General features: G+C 45.7%; 20 non-coding genes across 20 annotated transcripts; 12 read left to right on the top strand and 8 right to left on the bottom strand.

Moving 5' to 3' along the window:
• Positions 1-217: 217 nt before the first annotated feature.
• Positions 218-303, top strand: TRNAY-GUA (transfer RNA tyrosine (anticodon GUA)). The gene is given in 2 exon segments: positions 218-254; positions 268-303. It is a non-coding gene; the product is annotated as a tRNA-Tyr (tRNA).
• Positions 304-870: 567 nt separating this feature from the next.
• On the bottom strand, positions 871-944 carry TRNAN-GUU (transfer RNA asparagine (anticodon GUU)). Its single transcript has one exon. It is a non-coding gene; the product is annotated as a tRNA-Asn (tRNA).
• Positions 945-1974: 1030 nt separating this feature from the next.
• Positions 1975-2060, top strand: TRNAY-GUA (transfer RNA tyrosine (anticodon GUA)). Its single transcript is given in 2 exon segments — positions 1975-2011; positions 2025-2060. It is a non-coding gene; the product is annotated as a tRNA-Tyr (tRNA).
• A 567-nt stretch (positions 2061-2627) lies between these two features.
• Positions 2628-2701, bottom strand: TRNAN-GUU (transfer RNA asparagine (anticodon GUU)). The gene has a single exon. It is a non-coding gene; the product is annotated as a tRNA-Asn (tRNA).
• Positions 2702-3739: 1038 nt separating this feature from the next.
• Positions 3740-3825, top strand: TRNAY-GUA (transfer RNA tyrosine (anticodon GUA)). The gene is given in 2 exon segments: positions 3740-3776; positions 3790-3825. It is a non-coding gene; the product is annotated as a tRNA-Tyr (tRNA).
• A 557-nt stretch (positions 3826-4382) lies between these two features.
• TRNAN-GUU (transfer RNA asparagine (anticodon GUU)) lies at positions 4383-4456 on the bottom strand. The gene has a single exon. It is a non-coding gene; the product is annotated as a tRNA-Asn (tRNA).
• Positions 4457-5492: 1036 nt separating this feature from the next.
• TRNAY-GUA (transfer RNA tyrosine (anticodon GUA)) lies at positions 5493-5578 on the top strand. Its single transcript is given in 2 exon segments — positions 5493-5529; positions 5543-5578. It is a non-coding gene; the product is annotated as a tRNA-Tyr (tRNA).
• Positions 5579-6145: 567 nt separating this feature from the next.
• On the bottom strand, positions 6146-6219 carry TRNAN-GUU (transfer RNA asparagine (anticodon GUU)). The gene has a single exon. It is a non-coding gene; the product is annotated as a tRNA-Asn (tRNA).
• A 1036-nt stretch (positions 6220-7255) lies between these two features.
• TRNAY-GUA (transfer RNA tyrosine (anticodon GUA)) lies at positions 7256-7341 on the top strand. The gene is given in 2 exon segments: positions 7256-7292; positions 7306-7341. It is a non-coding gene; the product is annotated as a tRNA-Tyr (tRNA).
• Positions 7342-7908: 567 nt separating this feature from the next.
• Positions 7909-7982, bottom strand: TRNAN-GUU (transfer RNA asparagine (anticodon GUU)). The gene has a single exon. It is a non-coding gene; the product is annotated as a tRNA-Asn (tRNA).
• Positions 7983-9012: 1030 nt separating this feature from the next.
• Positions 9013-9098, top strand: TRNAY-GUA (transfer RNA tyrosine (anticodon GUA)). The gene is given in 2 exon segments: positions 9013-9049; positions 9063-9098. It is a non-coding gene; the product is annotated as a tRNA-Tyr (tRNA).
• A 567-nt stretch (positions 9099-9665) lies between these two features.
• TRNAN-GUU (transfer RNA asparagine (anticodon GUU)) lies at positions 9666-9739 on the bottom strand. Its single transcript has one exon. It is a non-coding gene; the product is annotated as a tRNA-Asn (tRNA).
• A 1031-nt stretch (positions 9740-10770) lies between these two features.
• On the top strand, positions 10771-10856 carry TRNAY-GUA (transfer RNA tyrosine (anticodon GUA)). The gene is given in 2 exon segments: positions 10771-10807; positions 10821-10856. It is a non-coding gene; the product is annotated as a tRNA-Tyr (tRNA).
• Positions 10857-12523: 1667 nt separating this feature from the next.
• Positions 12524-12609, top strand: TRNAY-GUA (transfer RNA tyrosine (anticodon GUA)). The gene is given in 2 exon segments: positions 12524-12560; positions 12574-12609. It is a non-coding gene; the product is annotated as a tRNA-Tyr (tRNA).
• Positions 12610-13176: 567 nt separating this feature from the next.
• Positions 13177-13250, bottom strand: TRNAN-GUU (transfer RNA asparagine (anticodon GUU)). The gene has a single exon. It is a non-coding gene; the product is annotated as a tRNA-Asn (tRNA).
• A 1025-nt stretch (positions 13251-14275) lies between these two features.
• TRNAY-GUA (transfer RNA tyrosine (anticodon GUA)) lies at positions 14276-14361 on the top strand. Its single transcript is given in 2 exon segments — positions 14276-14312; positions 14326-14361. It is a non-coding gene; the product is annotated as a tRNA-Tyr (tRNA).
• A 566-nt stretch (positions 14362-14927) lies between these two features.
• On the bottom strand, positions 14928-15001 carry TRNAN-GUU (transfer RNA asparagine (anticodon GUU)). The gene has a single exon. It is a non-coding gene; the product is annotated as a tRNA-Asn (tRNA).
• A 1030-nt stretch (positions 15002-16031) lies between these two features.
• TRNAY-GUA (transfer RNA tyrosine (anticodon GUA)) lies at positions 16032-16117 on the top strand. Its single transcript is given in 2 exon segments — positions 16032-16068; positions 16082-16117. It is a non-coding gene; the product is annotated as a tRNA-Tyr (tRNA).
• A 1671-nt stretch (positions 16118-17788) lies between these two features.
• On the top strand, positions 17789-17874 carry TRNAY-GUA (transfer RNA tyrosine (anticodon GUA)). Its single transcript is given in 2 exon segments — positions 17789-17825; positions 17839-17874. It is a non-coding gene; the product is annotated as a tRNA-Tyr (tRNA).
• A 1671-nt stretch (positions 17875-19545) lies between these two features.
• TRNAY-GUA (transfer RNA tyrosine (anticodon GUA)) lies at positions 19546-19631 on the top strand. The gene is given in 2 exon segments: positions 19546-19582; positions 19596-19631. It is a non-coding gene; the product is annotated as a tRNA-Tyr (tRNA).
• The last annotated feature ends 697 nt before the right edge of the window (positions 19632-20328 follow it).

The following is a 20328-nucleotide window of genomic DNA, read 5'->3' as shown; positions in this document are numbered from 1 at the left end:
GAAACCAGCATGGACCCCAAAATGGACTGCCAGAAGGGGGATTAGCTCAAATGGTAGAGCGCTCGCTTAGCATGCGAGAGGTAACGGGATCGACGCCCGTATTCTCCAAAGTTTTGGTTTGCCGAGTTTTTCAAAGAGCGGGACAATTCTCCTCTGTTTCCCTACTCATGTAACTCATTTGCAAGCTTAGGAAGCACCCGACAACCAGCTCGGCAAGCCTTCGATAGCTCAGCTGGTAGAGCGGAGGACTGTAGTAGAAAATCAGCAATCCTTAGGTCGCTGGTTCAATTCCGGCTCGAAGGAACTTTTGTTAGTCTCATAGATGATGTTTCAACCTGTCGACAAATGCTCTCCCGGTGCCCTCGTCTTCTATCTATTTTCAGAGGGGTCTCTTGTTTGTGTTGGGTATTTGAAATGGGCATCCGACCGAAACTCTCAGTTGAGAGCCACAGTAGGACTTTCTGTAACTCTGACATGCAACTGAAACAAAAAGAGGGTACAATCATCCCTGGGTGGGCTTGAACCACCAACCTTTTGGTTATCAGACAAAAAAAAGTTTTCACAACCTTCAAGCTTTGCTTGAACCTCCCAGTTTCTCATGTCATGTGTCATCTTCTTTGAAACAGAGTGGCGCATGGAAAGACATTTAGGCCCACAACCAAAGAGGGCCAAAGGCTCTGGACCATTCTTTCTACATTGCAACTATGTCATCCAAATCACTGGGATTTTTTTCTCTTCTCAAAATTTTTCACACTGTACATGTTGAAATGGTCTTACAACCGGTGCCCTCCTCTTCTGGCCGAAACTTTAAGTTGAGAGGCACCATAGGATTTTCTGTAACATGCAACTGAAACAAAAAGAGGACACTGCCGTCCCTGGGTGGGCTTGAACCACCAACCTTCCGGTTAACAGCCGAACGCGCTAACCAATTGCGCCACAGAGACAACCACGCTCCCCCACTTTGATTAAAGTCGTAAAAAAGCCACAACATGGTAAATGGAGTATGTTTCTTAGAGGACCTTCTGATCAACACAATAAAAAGAAGAGAATGATAAAACATAACAACTGCGTGGAACTACAGCCGCCAACAAATGGACAATTGCAACACAGAGATGGCCTCCACATTAGCGTCTTAACAACAGTCAGCGGGTAATAGGCTACCCCTCTCTTTTGGAGGTATGGCAGCAGAGTGGCGCAGCGGAAGCGTGCTGGGCCCATAACCCAGAGGTCGATGGATCGAAACCATCCTCTGCTAAGTGCTCTCTTTTACTCACGCCCCCTGTTACAATTTGGCCATTATCCCCGGTCGGAATCACATGTTTTTCTCGTAAAAATAGAATAGAGACCCCCGATCCCTGACCATCTCATTTTCACGACCTTCAGACTATGCTTTTTATACACGCAACCTCCCAGTTTCTCATGCCACATGTTTTCGCCTTTGCAACAAAGTGGCACAGGCAAAGGCTTTTGGGCCCACAACCAAATGGGCCATTGGATCTAGACCATCTTTTCTACGTTGCGACTTTCTTATTTAAATCATTCTGATTTCTTTTCTCTTCCCACAATTCTTCACTCTGTACACTAACGACTCACCTATACTTTTACACCACCCGGCACCCTGTAAGCTCCACGCTCCTTCTGCTTTTACGGGAGAAAGACATCCACACTTAAAAAAAACAAAAAAAAAAAAACCTTAAAGCTACAGGTTGAAAAGTATGTGATGATCACAATTGTGGTGAATCAGGCACCCCAACATGGAGACCAGCATGGACCCCAACATGGACTGCCAGAAGGGGGATTAGCTCAAATGGTAGAGCGCTCGCTTAGCATGCGAGAGGTAACGAGATCGACGCCCGTATTCTCCAAAGTTTTGGTTTGCCGAGTTTTTCAAAGAGCGGGACAATTCTCCTCTGTTTCCCTACTCATGTAACTCATTTGCAAGCTTAGGAAGCACCCGACAACCAGCTCGGCAAGCCTTCGATAGCTCAGCTGGTAGAGCGGAGGACTGTAGTAGAAAATCAGCAATCCTTAGGTCGCTGGTTCAATTCCGGCTCGAAGGAACTTTTGTTAGTCTCATAGATGATGTTTCAACCTGTCGACAAATGCTCTCCCGGTGCCCTCGTCTTCTATCTATTTTCAGAGGGGTCTCTTGTTTGTGTTGGGTATTTGAAATGGGCATCCGACCGAAACTCTCAGTTGAGAGCCACAGTAGGACTTTCTGTAACTCTGACATGCAACTGAAACAAAAAGAGGGTACAATCATCCCTGGGTGGGCTTGAACCACCAACCTTTTGGTTATCAGACAAAAAAAAGTTTTCACAACCTTCAAGCTTTGCTTGAACCTCCCAGTTTCTCATGTCATGTGTCATCTTCTTTGAAACAGAGTGGCGCATGGAAAGACATTTAGGCCCACAACCAAAGAGGGCCAAAGGCTCTGGACCATTCTTTCTACATTGCAACTATGTCATCCAAATCACTGGGATTTTTTTCTCTTCTCAAAATTTTTCACACTGTACATGTTGAAATGGTCTTACAACCGATGCCCTCCTCTTCTGGCCGAAACTTTAAGTTGAGAGGCACCATAGGATTTTCTGTAACATGCAACTGAGACAAAAAGAGGACACTGCCGTCCCTGGGTGGGCTTGAACCACCAACCTTCCGGTTAACAGCCGAACGCGCTAACCAATTGCGCCACAGAGACAACCACGCTCCCCCAATTTGATTAAAGTCGTAAAAAAGCCACAACATGGTAAATGGAGTATGTTTCTTAGAGGACCTTCTGATCAACACAATAAAAAGAAGAGAATGATAAAACATAACAACTGCGTGGAACTACAGCCGCCAACAAATGGACAATTGCAACACAGAGATGGCCTCCACATTAGCGTCTTAACAACAGTCAGCGGGTAATAGGCTACCCCTCTCTTTTGAAGGTATGGCAGCAGAGTGGCGCAGCGGAAGCGTGCTGGGCCCATAACCCAGAGGTCGATGGATCGAAACCATCCTCTGCTAAGTGCTCTCTTTTACTCACGCCCCCTGTTACAATTTGGCCATTATCCCCGGTCGGAATCACATGTTTTTCTCGTAAAAATAGAATAGAGACCCCCGATCCCTGACCATCTCATTTTCACGACCTTCAGACTATGCTTTTTATACACGCAACCTCCCAGTTTCTCATGCCACATGTTTTCGCCTTTGCAACAAAGTGGCACAGGCAAAGGCTTTTGGGCCCACAACCAAATGGGCCATTGGATCTAGACCATCTTTTCTACGTTGCGACTTTCTTATTTAAATCATTCTGATTTATTTTCTCTTCCCACAATTCTTCACTCTGTACACTAACGACTCACCTATACTTTTACACCACCCGGCACCCTGTAAGCTCCACGCTCCTTCTGCTTTTACGGGAGAAAGACATCCACACTTAAAAAAAAAACATAAAAAAAAAAAAAAAAACCTTAAAGCTACAGGTTGAAAAGTATGTGATGATCACAATTGTGGTGAATCAGGCACCCCAACATGGAAACCAGCATGGACCCCAACATGGACTGCCAGAAGGGGGATTAGCTCAAATGGTAGAGCGCTCGCTTAGCATGCGAGAGGTAACGGGATCGACGCCCGTATTCTCCAAAGTTTTGGTTTGCCGAGTTTTTCAAAGAGCGGGACAATTCTCCTCTGTTTCCCTACTCATGTAACTCATTTGCAAGCTTAGGAAGCACCCGACAACCAGCTCGGCAAGCCTTCGATAGCTCAGCTGGTAGAGCGGAGGACTGTAGTAGAAAATCAGCAATCCTTAGGTCGCTGGTTCAATTCCGGCTCGAAGGAACTTTTGTTAGTCTCATAGATGATGTTTCAACCTGTCGACAAATGCTCTCCCGGTGCCCTCGTCTTCTATCTATTTTCAGAGGGGTCTCTTGTTTGTGTTGGGTATTTGAAATGGGCATCCGACCGAAACTCTCAGTTGAGAGACTTTCTGTAACTCTGACATGCAACTGAAACAAAAAGAGGGTACAATCATCCCTGGGTGGGCTTGAACCACCAACCTTTTGGTTATCAGACAAAAAAAAGTTTTCACAACCTTCAAGCTTTGCTTGAACCTCCCAGTTTCTCATGTCATGTGTCATCTTCTTTGAAACAGAGTGGCGCATGGAAAGACATTTAGGCCCACAACCAAAGAGGGCCAAAGGCTCTGGACCATTCTTTTTACATTGCAACTATGTCATCCAAATCACTGGGATTTTTTTCTCTTCTCAAAATTTTTCACACTGTACATGTTGAAATGGTCTTACAACCGGTGCCCTCCTCTTCTGGCCGAAACTTTAAGTTGAGAGGCACCATAGGATTTTCTGTAACATGCAACTGAAACAAAAAGAGGACACTGCCGTCCCTGGGTGGGCTTGAACCACCAACCTTCCGGTTAACAGCCGAACGCGCTAACCAATTGCGCCACAGAGACAACCACGCTCCCCCACTTTGATTAAAGTCGTAAAAAAGCCACAACATGGTAAATGGAGTATGTTTCTTAGAGGACCTTCTGATCAACACAATAAAAAGAAGAGAATGATAAAACATAACAACTGCGTGGAACTACAGCCGCCAACAAATGGACAATTGCAACACAGAGATGGCCTCCACATTAGCGTCTTAACAACAGTCAGCGGGTAATAGGCTACCCCTCTCTTTTGGAGGTATGGCAGCAGAGTGGCGCAGCGGAAGCGTGCTGGGCCCATAACCCAGAGGTCGATGGATCGAAACCATCCTCTGCTAAGTGCTCTCTTTTACTCACGCCCCCTGTTACAATTTGGCCATTATCCCCGGTCGGAATCACATGTTTTTCTCGTAAAAATAGAATAGAGACCCCCGATCCCTGACCATCTCATTTTCACGACCTTCAGACTATGCTTTTTATACACGCAACCTCCCAGTTTCTCATGCCACATGTTTTCGCCTTTGCAACAAAGTGGCACAGGCAAAGGCTTTTGGGCCCACAACCAAATGGGCCATTGGATCTAGACCATCTTTTCTACGTTGCGACTTTCTTATTTAAATCATTCTGATTTCTTTTCTCTTCCCACAATTCTTCACTCTGTACACTAACGACTCACCTATACTTTTACACCACCCGGCACCCTGTAAGCTCCACGCTCCTTCTGCTTTTACGGGAGAAAGACATCCACACTTAAAAAAAAACAAAAAAAACAAAAAAAAAGCTTAAAGCTACAGGTTGAAAAGTATGTGATGATCACAATTGTGGTGAATCAGGCACCCCAACATGGAAACCAGCATGGACCCCAACATGGACTGCCAGAAGGGGGATTAGCTCAAATGGTAGAGCGCTCGCTTAGCATGCGAGAGGTAACGGGATCGACGCCCGTATTCTCCAAAGTTTTGGTTTGCCGAGTTTTTCAAAGAGCGGGACAATTCTCCTCTGTTTCCCTACTCATGTAACTCATTTGCAAGCTTAGGAAGCACCCGACAACCAGCTCGGCAAGCCTTCGATAGCTCAGCTGGTAGAGCGGAGGACTGTAGTAGAAAATCAGCAATCCTTAGGTCGCTGGTTCAATTCCGGCTCGAAGGAACTTTTGTTAGTCTCATAGATGATGTTTCAACCTGTCGACAAATGCTCTCCCGGTGCCCTCGTCTTCTATCTATTTTCAGAGGGGTCTCTTGTTTGTGTTGGGTATTTGAAATGGGCATCCGACCGAAACTCTCAGTTGAGAGCCACAGTAGGACTTTCTGTAACTCTGACATGCAACTGAAACAAAAAGAGGGTACAATCATCCCTGGGTGGGCTTGAACCACCAACCTTTTGGTTATCAGACAAAAAAAAGTTTTCACAACCTTCAAGCTTTGCTTGAACCTCCCAGTTTCTCATGTCATGTGTCATCTTCTTTGAAACAGAGTGGCGCATGGAAAGACATTTAGGCCCACAACCAAAGAGGGCCAAAGGCTCTGGACCATTCTTTCTACATTGCAACTATGTCATCCAAATCACTGGGATTTTTTTCTCTTCTCAAAATTTTTCACACTGTACATGTTGAAATGGTCTTACAACCGGTGCCCTCCTCTTCTGGCCGAAACTTTAAGTTGAGAGGCACCATAGGATTTTCTGTAACATGCAACTGAAACAAAAAGAGGACACTGCCGTCCCTGGGTGGGCTTGAACCACCAACCTTCCGGTTAACAGCCGAACGCGCTAACCAATTGCGCCACAGAGACAACCACGCTCCCCCACTTTGATTAAAGTCGTAAAAAAGCCACAACATGGTAAATGGAGTATGTTTCTTAGAGGACCTTCTGATCAACACAATAAAAAGAAGAGAATGATAAAACATAACAACTGCGTGGAACTACAGCCGCCAACAAATGGACAATTGCAACACAGAGATGGCCTCCACATTAGCGTCTTAACAACAGTCAGCGGGTAATAGGCTACCCCTCTCTTTTGGAGGTATGGCAGCAGAGTGGCGCAGCGGAAGCGTGCTGGGCCCATAACCCAGAGGTCGATGGATCGAAACCATCCTCTGCTAAGTGCTCTCTTTTACTCACGCCCCCTGTTACAATTTGGCCATTATCCCCGGTCGGAATCACATGTTTTTCTCGTAAAAATAGAATAGAGACCCCCGATCCCTGACCATCTCATTTTCACGACCTTCAGACTATGCTTTTTATACACGCAACCTCCCAGTTTCTCATGCCACATGTTTTCGCCTTTGCAACAAAGTGGCACAGGCAAAGGCTTTTGGGCCCACAACCAAATGGGCCATTGGATCTAGACCATCTTTTCTACGTTGCGACTTTCTTATTTAAATCATTCTGATTTATTTTCTCTTCCCACAATTCTTCACTCTGTACACTAACGACTCACCTATACTTTTACACCACCCGGCACCCTGTAAGCTCCACGCTCCTTCTGCTTTTACGGGAGAAAGACATCCACACTTAAAAAAAAACAAAAAAAACAAAAAAAAAGCTTAAAGCTACAGGTTGAAAAGTATGTGATGATCACAATTGTGGTGAATCAGGCACCCCAACATGGAAACCAGCATGGACCCCAACATGGACTGCCAGAAGGGGGATTAGCTCAAATGGTAGAGCGCTCGCTTAGCATGCGAGAGGTAACGGGATCGACGCCCGTATTCTCCAAAGTTTTGGTTTGCCGAGTTTTTCAAAGAGCGGGACAATTCTCCTCTGTTTCCCTACTCATGTAACTCATTTGCAAGCTTAGGAAGCACCCGACAACCAGCTCGGCAAGCCTTCGATAGCTCAGCTGGTAGAGCGGAGGACTGTAGTAGAAAATCAGCAATCCTTAGGTCGCTGGTTCAATTCCGGCTCGAAGGAACTTTTGTTAGTCTCATAGATGATGTTTCAACCTGTCGACAAATGCTCTCCCGGTGCCCTCGTCTTCTATCTATTTTCAGAGGGGTCTCTTGTTTGTGTTGGGTATTTGAAATGGGCATCCGACCGAAACTCTCAGTTGAGAGCCACAGTAGGACTTTCTGTAACTCTGACATGCAACTGAAACAAAAAGAGGGTACAATCATCCCTGGGTGGGCTTGAACCACCAACCTTTTGGTTATCAGACAAAAAAAAGTTTTCACAACCTTCAAGCTTTGCTTGAACCTCCCAGTTTCTCATGTCATGTGTCATCTTCTTTGAAACAGAGTGGCGCATGGAAAGACATTTAGGCCCACAACCAAAGAGGGCCAAAGGCTCTGGACCATTCTTTCTACATTGCAACTATGTCATCCAAATCACTGGGATTTTTTTCTCTTTTCAAAATTTTTCACACTGTACATGTTGAAATGGTCTTACAACCGGTGCCCTCCTCTTCTGGCCGAAACTTTAAGTTGAGAGGCACCATAGGATTTTCTGTAACATGCAACTGAAACAAAAAGAGGACACTGCCGTCCCTGGGTGGGCTTGAACCACCAACCTTCCGGTTAACAGCCGAACGCGCTAACCAATTGCGCCACAGAGACAACCACGCTCCCCCACTTTGATTAAAGTCGTAAAAAAGCCACAACATGGTAAATGGAGTATGTTTCTTAGAGGACCTTCTGATCAACACAATAAAAAGAAGAGAATGATAAAACATAACAACTGCGTGGAACTACAGCCGCCAACAAATGGACAATTGCAACACAGAGATGGCCTCCACATTAGCGTCTTAACAACAGTCAGCGGGTAATAGGCTACCCCTCTCTTTTGGAGGTATGGCAGCAGAGTGGCGCAGCGGAAGCGTGCTGGGCCCATAACCCAGAGGTCGATGGATCGAAACCATCCTCTGCTAAGTGCTCTCTTTTACTCACGCCCCCTGTTACAATTTGGCCATTATCCCCGGTCGGAATCACATGTTTTTCTCGTAAAAATAGAATAGAGACCCCCGATCCCTGACCATCTCATTTTCACGACCTTCAGACTATGCTTTTTATACACGCAACCTCCCAGTTTCTCATGCCACATGTTTTCGCCTTTGCAACAAAGTGGCACAGGCAAAGGCTTTTGGGCCCACAACCAAATGGGCCATTGGATCTAGACCATCTTTTCTACGTTGCGACTTTCTTATTTAAATCATTCTGATTTCTTTTCTCTTCCCACAATTCTTCACTCTGTACACTAACGACTCACCTATACTTTTACACCACCCGGCACCCTGTAAGCTCCACGCTCCTTCTGCTTTTACGGGAGAAAGACATCCACACTTAAAAAAAACAAAAAAAAAAAAACCTTAAAGCTACAGGTTGAAAAGTATGTGATGATCACAATTGTGGTGAATCAGGCACCCCAACATGGAGACCAGCATGGACCCCAACATGGACTGCCAGAAGGGGGATTAGCTCAAATGGTAGAGCGCTCGCTTAGCATGCGAGAGGTAACGGGATCGACGCCCGTATTCTCCAAAGTTTTGGTTTGCCGAGTTTTTCAAAGAGCGGGACAATTCTCCTCTGTTTCCCTACTCATGTAACTCATTTGCAAGCTTAGGAAGCACCCGACAACCAGCTCGGCAAGCCTTCGATAGCTCAGCTGGTAGAGCGGAGGACTGTAGTAGAAAATCAGCAATCCTTAGGTCGCTGGTTCAATTCCGGCTCGAAGGAACTTTTGTTAGTCTCATAGATGATGTTTCAACCTGTCGACAAATGCTCTCCCGGTGCCCTCGTCTTCTATCTATTTTCAGAGGGGTCTCTTGTTTGTGTTGGGTATTTGAAATGGGCATCCGACCGAAACTCTCAGTTGAGAGCCACAGTAGGACTTTCTGTAACTCTGACATGCAACTGAAACAAAAAGAGGGTACAATCATCCCTGGGTGGGCTTGAACCACCAACCTTTTGGTTATCAGACAAAAAAAAGTTTTCACAACCTTCAAGCTTTGCTTGAACCTCCCAGTTTCTCATGTCATGTGTCATCTTCTTTGAAACAGAGTGGCGCATGGAAAGACATTTAGGCCCACAACCAAAGAGGGCCAAAGGCTCTGGACCATTCTTTCTACATTGCAACTATGTCATCCAAATCACTGGGATTTTTTTCTCTTCTCAAAATTTTTCACACTGTACATGTTGAAATGGTCTTACAACCGATGCCCTCCTCTTCTGGCCGAAACTTTAAGTTGAGAGGCACCATAGGATTTTCTGTAACATGCAACTGAGACAAAAAGAGGACACTGCCGTCCCTGGGTGGGCTTGAACCACCAACCTTCCGGTTAACAGCCGAACGCGCTAACCAATTGCGCCACAGAGACAACCACGCTCCCCCAATTTGATTAAAGTCGTAAAAAAGCCACAACATGGTAAATGGAGTATGTTTCTTAGAGGACCTTCTGATCAACACAATAAAAAGAAGAGAATGATAAAACATAACAACTGCGTGGAACTACAGCCGCCAACAAATGGACAATTGCAACACAGAGATGGCCTCCACATTAGCGTCTTAACAACAGTCAGCGGGTAATAGGCTACCCCTCTCTTTTGAAGGTATGGCAGCAGAGTGGCGCAGCGGAAGCGTGCTGGGCCCATAACCCAGAGGTCGATGGATCGAAACCATCCTCTGCTAAGTGCTCTCTTTTACTCACGCCCCCTGTTACAATTTGGCCATTATCCCCGGTCGGAATCACATGTTTTTCTCGTAAAAATAGAATAGAGACCCCCGATCCCTGACCATCTCATTTTCACGACCTTCAGACTATGCTTTTTATACACGCAACCTCCCAGTTTCTCATGCCACATGTTTTCGCCTTTGCAACAAAGTGGCACAGGCAAAGGCTTTTGGGCCCACAACCAAATGGGCCATTGGATCTAGACCATCTTTTCTACGTTGCGACTTTCTTATTTAAATCATTCTGATTTATTTTCTCTTCCCACAATTCTTCACTCTGTACACTAACGACTCACCTATACTTTTACACCACCCGGCACCCTGTAAGCTCCACGCTCCTTCTGCTTTTACGGGAGAAAGACATCCACACTTAAAAAAAAAACATAAAAAAAAAACCTTAAAGCTACAGGTTGAAAAGTATGTGATGATCACAATTGTGGTGAATCAGGCACCCCAACATGGAAACCAGCATGGACCCCAACATGGACTGCCAGAAGGGGGATTAGCTCAAATGGTAGAGCGCTCGCTTAGCATGCGAGAGGTAACGGGATCGACGCCCGTATTCTCCAAAGTTTTGGTTTGCCGAGTTTTTCAAAGAGCGGGACAATTCTCCTCTGTTTCCCTACTCATGTAACTCATTTGCAAGCTTAGGAAGCACCCGACAACCAGCTCGGCAAGCCTTCGATAGCTCAGCTGGTAGAGCGGAGGACTGTAGTAGAAAATCAGCAATCCTTAGGTCGCTGGTTCAATTCCGGCTCGAAGGAACTTTTGTTAGTCTCATAGATGATGTTTCAACCTGTCGACAAATGCTCTCCCGGTGCCCTCGTCTTCTATCTATTTTCAGAGGGGTCTCTTGTTTGTGTTGGGTATTTGAAATGGGCATCCGACCGAAACTCTCAGTTGAGAGACTTTCTGTAACTCTGACATGCAACTGAAACAAAAAGAGGGTACAATCATCCCTGGGTGGGCTTGAACCACCAACCTTTTGGTTATCAGACAAAAAAAAGTTTTCACAACCTTCAAGCTTTGCTTGAACCTCCCAGTTTCTCATGTCATGTGTCATCTTCTTTGAAACAGAGTGGCGCATGGAAAGACATTTAGGCCCACAACCAAAGAGGGCCAAAGGCTCTGGACCATTCTTTTTACATTGCAACTATGTCATCCAAATCACTGGGATTTTTTTCTCTTCTCAAAATTTTTCACACTGTACATGTTGAAATGGTCTTACAACCGGTGCCCTCCTCTTCTGGCCGAAACTTTAAGTTGAGAGGCACCATAGGATTTTCTGTAACATGCAACTGAAACAAAAAGAGGACACTGCCGTCCCTGGGTGGGCTTGAACCACCAACTTTCCGGTTAACAGCCGAACGCGCTAACCAATTGCGCCACAGAGACAACCACGCTCCCCCACTTTGATTAAAGTCGTAAAAAAGCCACAACATGGTAAATGGAGTATGTTTCTTAGAGGACCTTCTGATCAACACAATAAAAAGAAGAGAATGATAAAACATAACAACTGCGTGGAACTACAGCCGCCAACAAATGGACAATTGCAACACAGAGATGGCCTCCACATTAGCGTCTTAACAACAGTCAGCGGGTAATAGGCTACCCCTCTCTTTTGGAGGTATGGCAGCAGAGTGGCGCAGCGGAAGCGTGCTGGGCCCATAACCCAGAGGTCGATGGATCGAAACCATCCTCTGCTAAGTGCTCTCTTTTACTCACGCCCCCTGTTACAATTTGGCCATTATCCCCGGTCGGAATCACATGTTTTTCTCGTAAAAATAGAATAGAGACCCCCGATCCCTGACCATCTCATTTTCACGACCTTCAGACTATGCTTTTTATACACGCAACCTCCCAGTTTCTCATGCCACATGTTTTCGCCTTTGCAACAAAGTGGCACAGGCAAAGGCTTTTGGGCCCACAACCAAATGGGCCATTGGATCTAGACCATCTTTTCTACGTTGCGACTTTCTTATTTAAATCATTCTGATTTCTTTTCTCTTCCCACAATTCTTCACTCTGTACACTAACGACTCACCTATACTTTTACACCACCCGGCACCCTGTAAGCTCCACGCTCCTTCTGCTTTTACGGGAGAAAGACATCCACACTTAAAAAAAAACAAAAAAAACAAAAAAAAAGCTTAAAGCTACAGGTTGAAAAGTATGTGATGATCACAATTGTGGTGAATCAGGCACCCCAACATGGAAACCAGCATGGACCCCAACATGGACTGCCAGAAGGGGGATTAGCTCAAATGGTAGAGCGCTCGCTTAGCATGCGAGAGGTAACGGGATCGACGCCCGTATTCTCCAAAGTTTTGGTTTGCCGAGTTTTTCAAAGAGCGGGACAATTCTCCTCTGTTTCCCTACTCATGTAACTCATTTGCAAGCTTAGGAAGCACCCGACAACCAGCTCGGCAAGCCTTCGATAGCTCAGCTGGTAGAGCGGAGGACTGTAGTAGAAAATCAGCAATCCTTAGGTCGCTGGTTCAATTCCGGCTCGAAGGAACTTTTGTTAGTCTCATAGATGATGTTTCAACCTGTCGACAAATGCTCTCCCGGTGCCCTCGTCTTCTATCTATTTTCAGAGGGGTCTCTTGTTTGTGTTGGGTATTTGAAATGGGCATCCGACCGAAACTCTCAGTTGAGAGCCACAGTAGGACTTTCTGTAACTCTGACATGCAACTGAAACAAAAAGAGGGTACAATCATCCCTGGGTGGGCTTGAACCACCAACCTTTTGGTTATCAGACAAAAAAAAGTTTTCACAACCTTCAAGCTTTGCTTGAACCTCCCAGTTTCTCATGTCATGTGTCATCTTCTTTGAAACAGAGTGGCGCATGGAAAGACATTTAGGCCCACAACCAAAGAGGGCCAAAGGCTCTGGACCATTCTTTCTACATTGCAACTATGTCATCCAAATCACTGGGATTTTTTTCTCTTCTCAAAATTTTTCACACTGTACATGTTGAAATGGTCTTACAACCGGTGCCCTCCTCTTCTGGCCGAAACTTTAAGTTGAGAGGCACCATAGGATTTTCTGTAACATGCAACTGAAACAAAAAGAGGACACTGCCGTCCCTGGGTGGGCTTGAACCACCAACCTTCCGGTTAACAGCCGAACGCGCTAACCAATTGCGCCACAGAGACAACCACGCTCCCCCACTTTGATTAAAGTCGTAAAAAAGCCACAACATGGTAAATGGAGTATGTTTCTTAGAGGACCTTCTGATCAACACAATAAAAAGAAGAGAATGATAAAACATAACAACTGCGTGGAACTACAGCCGCCAACAAATGGACAATTGCAACACAGAGATGGCCTCCACATTAGCGTCTTAACAACAGTCAGCGGGTAATAGGCTACCCCTCTCTTTTGGAGGTATGGCAGCAGAGTGGCGCAGCGGAAGCGTGCTGGGCCCATAACCCAGAGGTCGATGGATCGAAACCATCCTCTGCTAAGTGCTCTCTTTTACTCACGCCCCCTGTTACAATTTGGCCATTATCCCCGGTCGGAATCACATGTTTTTCTCGTAAAAATAGAATAGAGACCCCCGATCCCTGACCATCTCATTTTCACGACCTTCAGACTATGCTTTTTATACACGCAACCTCCCAGTTTCTCATGCCACATGTTTTCGCCTTTGCAACAAAGTGGCACAGGCAAAGGCTTTTGGGCCCACAACCAAATGGGCCATTGGATCTAGACCATCTTTTCTACGTTGCGACTTTCTTATTTAAATCATTCTGATTTATTTTCTCTTCCCACAATTCTTCACTCTGTACACTAACGACTCACCTATACTTTTACACCACCCGGCACCCTGTAAGCTCCACGCTCCTTCTGCTTTTACGGGAGAAAGACATCCACACTTAAAAAAAACAAAAAAAAGCTTAAAGCTACAGGTTGAAAAGTATGTGATGATCACAATTGTGGTGAATCAGGCACCCCAACATGGAAACCAGCTTGGACCCCAACATGGACTGCCAGAAGGGGGATTAGCTCAAATGGTAGAGCGCTCGCTTAGCATGCGAGAGGTAACGGGATCGACGCCCGTATTCTCCAAAGTTTTGGTTTGCCGAGTTTTTCAAAGAGCGGGACAATTCTCCTCTGTTTCCCTACTCATGTAACTCATTTGCAAGCTTAGGAAGCACCCGACAACCAGCTCGGCAAGCCTTCGATAGCTCAGCTGGTAGAGCGGAGGACTGTAGTAGAAAATCAGCAATCCTTAGGTCGCTGGTTCAATTCCGGCTCGAAGGAACTTTTGTTAGTCTCATAGATGATGTTTCAACCTGTCGACAAATGCTCTCCCGGTGCCCTCGTCTTCTATCTATTTTCAGAGGGGTCTCTTGTTTGTGTTGGGTATTTGAAATGGGCATCCGACCGAAACTCTCAGTTGAGAGCCACAGTAGGACTTTCTGTAACTCTGACATGCAACTGAAACAAAAAGAGGGTACAATCATCCCTGGGTGGGCTTGAACCACCAACCTTTTGGTTATCAGACAAAAAAAAGTTTTCACAACCTTCAAGCTTTGCTTGAACCTCCCAGTTTCTCATGTCATGTGTCATCTTCTTTGAAACAGAGTGGCGCATGGAAAGACATTTAGGCCCACAACCAAAGAGGGCCAAAGGCTCTGGACCATTCTTTCTACATTGCAACTATGTCATCCAAATCACTGGGATTTTTTTCTCTTCTCAAAATTTTTCACACTGTACATGTTGAAATGGTCTTACAACCGATGCCCTCCTCTTCTGGCCGAAACTTTAAGTTGAGAGGACCATAGGATTTTCTGTAACATGCAACTGAAACAAAAAGAGGACACTGCCGTCCCTGGGTGGGCTTGAACCACCAACCTTCCGGTTAACAGCCGAACGCGCTAACCAATTGCGCCACAGAGACAACCACGCTCCCCTGCTTTGATTAAAGTCGTAAAAAAGCCACAACATGGTAAATGGAGTATGTTTCTTAGAGGACCTTCTGATCAACACAATAAAAAGAAGAGAATGATAAAACATAACAACTGCGTGGAACTACAGCCGCCAACAAATGGACAATTGCAACACAGAGATGGCCTCCACATTAGCGTCTTAACAACAGTCAGCGGGTAATAGGCTACCCCTCTCTTTTGGAGGTATGGCAGCAGAGTGGTGCAGCGGAAGCGTGCTGGGCCCATAACCCAGAGGTCGATGGATCGAAACCATCCTCTGCTAAGTGCTCTCTTTTACTCACGCCCCCTGTTACAATTTGGCCATTATCCCCGGTCGGAATCACATGTTTTTCTCGTAAAAATAGAATAGAGACCCCCGATCCCTGACCATCTCATTTTCACGACCTTCAGACTATGCTTTTTATACACGCAACCTCCCAGTTTCTCATGCCACATGTTTTCGCCTTTGCAACAAAGTGGCACAGGCAAAGGCTTTTGGGCCCACAACCAAATGGGCCATTGGATCTAGACCATCTTTTCTACGTTGCGACTTTCTTATTTAAATCATTCTGATTTCTTTTCTCTTCCCACAATTCTTCACTCTGTACACTAACGACTCACCTATACTTTTACACCACCCGGCACCCTGTAAGCTCCACGCTCCTTCTGCTTTTACGGGAGAAAGACATCCACACTTAAAAAAAAAACAAAAAAAAAAACCTTAAAGCTACAGGTTGAAAAGTATGTGATGATCACAATTGTGGTGAATCAGGCACCCCAACATGGAAACCAGCATGGACCCCAACATGGACTGCCAGAAGGGGGATTAGCTCAAATGGTAGAGCGCTCGCTTAGCATGCGAGAGGTAACGGGATCGACGCCCGTATTCTCCAAAGTTTTGGTTTGCCGAGTTTTTCAAAGAGCGGGACAATTCTACTCTGTTTCCCTACTCATGTAACTCATTTGCAAGCTTAGGAAGCACCCGACAACCAGCTCGGCAAGCCTTCGATAGCTCAGCTGGTAGAGCGGAGGACTGTAGTAGAAAATCAGCAATCCTTAGGTCGCTGGTTCAATTCCAGCTCGAAGGAACTTTTGTTAGTCTCATAGATGATGTTTCAACCTGTCGACAAATGCTCTCCTGGTGCCCTCGTCTTCTATCTATTTTCAGAGGGGTCTCTTGTTTGTGTTGGGTATTTGAAATGGGCATCCGACCGAAACTCTCAGTTGAGAGCCACAGTAGGACTTTCTGTAACTCTGACATGCAACTGAAACAAAAAGAGGGTACAATCATCCCTGGGTGGGCTTGAACCACCAACCTTTTGGTTATCAGACAAAAAAAAGTTTTCACAACCTTCAAGCTTTGCTTGAACCTCCCAGTTTCTCATGTCATGTGTCATCTTCTTTGAAACAGAGTGGCGCATGGAAAGACATTTAGGCCCACAACCAAAGAGGGCCAAAGGCTCTGGACCATTCTTTCTACATTGCAACTATGTCATCCAAATCACTGGGATTTTTTTCTCTTCTCAAAATTTTTCACACTGTACATGTTGAAATGGTCTTACAACCGGTGCCCTCCTCTTCTGGCCGAAACTTTAAGTTGAGAGGCACCATAGGATTTTCTGTAACATGCAACTGAAACAAAAAGAGGACACTGCCGTCCCTGGGTGGGCTTGAACCACCAACCTTCCGGTTAACAGCCGAACGCGCTAACCAATTGCGCCACAGAGAGAACCACGCTCCCCCACTTTGATTAAAGTCGTAAAAAAGCCACAACATGGTAAATGGAGTATGTTTCTTAGAGGACCTTCTGATCAACACAATAAAAAGAAGAGAATGATAAAACATAACAACTGCGTGGAACTACAGCCGCCAACAAATGGACAATTGCAACACAGAGATGGCCTCCACATTAGCGTCTTAACAACAGTCAGCGGGTAATAGGCTACCCCTCTCTTTTGGAGGTATGGCAGCAGAGTGGCGCAGCGGAAGCGTGCTGGGCCCATAACCCAGAGGTCGATGGATCGAAACCATCCTCTGCTAAGTGCTCTCTTTTACTCAAGCCCCCTGTTACAATTTGGCCATTATCCCCGGTCGGAATCACATGTTTTTCTCGTAAAAATAGAATAGAGACCCCCGATCCCTGACCATCTCATTTTCACGACCTTCAGACTATGCTTTTTATACACGCAACCTCCCAGTTTCTCATGCCACATGTTTTCGCCTTTGCAACAAAGTGGCACAGGCAAACGCTTTTGGGCCCACAACCAAATGGGCCATTGGATCTAGACCATCTTTTCTACGTTGCGACTTTCTTATTTAAATCATTCTGATTTCTTTTCTCTTCCCACAATTCTTCACTCTGTACACTAACGACTCACCTATACTTTTACACTACCCGGCACCCTGTAAGCTCCACGCTCCTTCTGCTTTTACGGGAGAAAGACATCCACACTTAAAAAAAAAACAAAAAAAAAAACCTTAAAGCTACAGGTTGAAAAGTATGTGATGATCACAATTGTGGTGAATCAGGCACCCCAACATGGAGACCAGCATGGACCCCAACATGGACTGCCAGAAGGGGGATTAGCTCAAATGGTAGAGCGCTCGCTTAGCATGCGAGAGGTAACGGGATCGACGCCCGTATTCTCCAAAGTTTTGGTTTGCCGAGTTTTTCAAAGAGCGGGACAATTCTCCTCTGTTTCCCTACTCATGTAACTCATTTGCAAGCTTAGGAAGCACCCGACAACCAGCTCGGCAAGCCTTCGATAGCTCAGCTGGTAGAGCGGAGGACTGTAGTAGAAAATCAGCAATCCTTAGGTCGCTGGTTCAATTCCGGCTCGAAGGAACTTTTGTTAGTCTCATAGATGATGTTTCAACCTGTCGACAAATGCTCTCCCGGTGCCCTCGTCTTCTATCTATTTTCAGAGGGGTCTCTTGTTTGTGTTGGGTATTTGAAATGGGCATCCGACCGAAACTCTCAGTTGAGAGCCACAGTAGGACTTTCTGTAACTCTGACATGCAACTGAAACAAAAAGAGGGTACAATCATCCCTGGGTGGGCTTGAACCACCAACCTTTTGGTTATCAGACAAAAAAAAGTTTTCACAACCTTCAAGCTTTGCTTGAACCTCCCAGTTTCTCATGTCATGTGTCATCTTCTTTGAAACAGAGTGGCGCATGGAAAGACATTTAGGCCCACAACCAAAGAGGGCCAAAGGCTCTGGACCATTCTTTCTACATTGCAACTATGTCATCCAAATCACTGGGATTTTTTTCTCTTCTCAAAATTTTTCACACTGTACATGTTGAAATGGTCTTACAACCGGTGCCCTCCTCTTCTGGCCGAAACTTTAAGTTGAGAGGCACCATAGGATTTTCTGTAACATGCAACTGAAACAAAAAGAGGACACTGCCGTCCCTGGGTGGGCTTGAACCACCAACCTTCCGGTTAACAGCCGAACGCGCTAACCAATTGCGCCACAGAGAGAACCACGCTCCCCCACTTTGATTAAAGTCGTAAAAAAGCCACAACATGGTAAATGGAGTATGTTTCTTAGAGGACCTTCTGATCAACACAATAAAAAGAAGAGAATGATAAAACATAACAACTGCGTGGAACTACAGCCGCCAACAAATGGACAATTGCAACACAGAGATGGCCTCCACATTAGCATCTTAACAACAGTCAGCGGGTAATAGGCTACCCCTCTCTTTTGGAGGTATGGCAGCAGAGTGGCGCAGCGGAAGCGTGCTGGGCCCATAACCCAGAGGTCGATGGATCGAAACCATCCTCTGCTAAGTGCTCTCTTTTACTCAAGCCCCCTGTTACAATTTGGCCATTATCCCCGGTCGGAATCACATGTTTTTCTCGTAAAAATAGAATAGAGACCCCCGATCCCTGACCATCTCATTTTCACGACCTTCAGACTATGCTTTTTATACACGCAACCTCCCAGTTTCTCATGCCACATGTTTTCGCCTTTGCAACAAAGTGGCACAGGCAAACGCTTTTGGGCCCACAACCAAATGGGCCATTGGATCTAGACCATCTTTTCTACGTTGCGACTTTCTTATTTAAATCATTCTGATTTCTTTTCTCTTCCCACAATTCTTCACTCTGTACACTAACGACTCACCTATACTTTTACACTACCCGGCACCCTGTAAGCTCCACGCTCCTTCTGCTTTTACGGGAGAAAGACATCCACACTTAAAAAAAAAACAAAAAAAAAAACCTTAAAGCTACAGGTTGAAAAGTATGTGATGATCACAATTGTGGTGAATCAGGCACCCCAACATGGAGACCAGCATGGACCCCAACATGGACTGCCAGAAGGGGGATTAGCTCAAATGGTAGAGCGCTCGCTTAGCATGCGAGAGGTAACGGGATCGACGCCCGTATTCTCCAAAGTTTTGGTTTGCCGAGTTTTTCAAAGAGCGGGACAATTCTCCTCTGTTTCCCTACTCATGTAACTCATTTGCAAGCTTAGGAAGCACCCGACAACCAGCTCGGCAAGCCTTCGATAGCTCAGCTGGTAGAGCGGAGGACTGTAGTAGAAAATCAGCAATCCTTAGGTCGCTGGTTCAATTCCGGCTCGAAGGAACTTTTGTTAGTCTCATAGATGATGTTTCAACCTGTCGACAAATGCTCTCCCGGTGCCCTCGTCTTCTATCTATTTTCAGAGGGGTCTCTTGTTTGTGTTGGGTATTTGAAATGGGCATCCGACCGAAACTCTCAGTTGAGAGCCACAGTAGGACTTTCTGTAACTCTGACATGCAACTGAAACAAAAAGAGGGTACAATCATCCCTGGGTGGGCTTGAACCACCAACCTTTTGGTTATAAGACAAAAAAAAGTTTTCACAACCTTCAAGCTTTGCTTGAACCTCCCAGTTTCTCATGTCATGTGTCATCTTCTTTGAAACAGAGTGGCGCATGGAAAGACATTTAGGCCCACAACCAAAGGGGGCCAAAGGCTCTGGACCATTCTTTCTACATTGCAACTATGTCATCCAAATCACTGGGATTTTTTTCTCTTCTCAAAATTTTTCACACTGTACATGTTGAAATGGTCTTACAACCGGTGCCCTCCTCTTCTGGCCGAAACTTTAAGTTGAGAGGCACCATAGGATTTTCTGTAACATGCAACTGAAACAAAAAGAGGACACTGCCGTCCATGGGTGGGCTTGAACCACCAACCTTCCGGTTAACAGCCGAACGTGCTAACCAATTGCGCCACAGAGACAACCACGCTCCCCCACCTTGATTAAAGTCGTAAAAAAGCCACAACATGGTAAATGG

This window comes from Rhinoderma darwinii, chromosome 4, assembly GCF_050947455.1.
Source record: "Rhinoderma darwinii isolate aRhiDar2 chromosome 4, aRhiDar2.hap1, whole genome shotgun sequence".
NCBI classification, from domain to species: domain Eukaryota; kingdom Metazoa; phylum Chordata; class Amphibia; order Anura; family Rhinodermatidae; genus Rhinoderma; species Rhinoderma darwinii.
The sequence above is the reverse complement of the archived record's forward strand: the minus strand, read 5'-3'. Positions and strand labels throughout refer to the sequence as shown.